This window comes from Galdieria sulphuraria (assembly GCF_000341285.1).
Source record: "Galdieria sulphuraria unplaced genomic scaffold scaf_35, whole genome shotgun sequence".
Classification (NCBI taxonomy): domain Eukaryota; phylum Rhodophyta; class Bangiophyceae; order Galdieriales; family Galdieriaceae; genus Galdieria; species Galdieria sulphuraria.
The window spans coordinates 36,439-37,065 of record NW_005178440.1 but is presented as its reverse complement, the minus strand read 5'-3'; the positions used below and the strand labels follow the sequence as shown (position 1 = coordinate 37,065).

General features: G+C 47.5%; 2 non-coding genes across 2 annotated transcripts; both read left to right on the top strand.

Annotated features, from left to right (window-relative positions):
* The first annotated feature begins 189 nt into the window (after positions 1-189).
* On the top strand, positions 190-263 carry Gasu_nc0069. The gene has a single exon. It is a non-coding gene; the product is annotated as a tRNA-Ile (tRNA).
* A 2-nt stretch (positions 264-265) lies between these two features.
* Positions 266-338, top strand: Gasu_nc0070. The gene has a single exon. It is a non-coding gene; the product is annotated as a tRNA-Ala (tRNA).
* Positions 339-627: the final 289 nt, after the last annotated feature.

The following is a 627-nucleotide window of genomic DNA, read 5'->3' as shown; positions in this document are numbered from 1 at the left end:
CCGGGTGTTGTACGCACCCCCCGTCCCGCCATGGGAGCTGGCCATGTCCGAAATCATTACTCTAACCTTAATGGAGGAGGATGCTTAAGGCAGGGCTAGCGCGCTAAATCTCCGCAACTGCCGACGGATGCCGCAGAGAGAATAGTCCTCTCTACAGTGTTAAAGAGAAAAAACTTTTGATTCAGATAAGGGTTATTAGCTCAGTTGGTTAGAGCACACCCCTGATAAGGGTGAGGTCCCTGGTTCAAATCCAGGATAACCCAAAGGGGGTATAGCTTAGTTGGTAGAGCGCTGCTTTTGCAAGGCAGATGTCAGCGGTTCGAATCCGCTTACCTCCAGCCAAAGAGAAAAAAAGATAAGTACAAAAATAAATGATTCAAATGAATAAGGGCTTAGGGTGGATACCTTGGCATCCAGAAGCGATGAAGGGCGTGGCTACCAACGAAATGCTTCGGGGAGCTGGAAGCAAGCTTTGATCCGGAGGTTCCCGAATGAGGCAACTCTTTATACTGTCTACTGAATATATAGGTAGACAAGAGCGAACTTAGTGAACTGAAACATCTTAGTAACTAAAGAACGAGAAAGGCAAAAGCGATTCCCCTAGTAGCGGCGAGCGAAAAGGAAAAC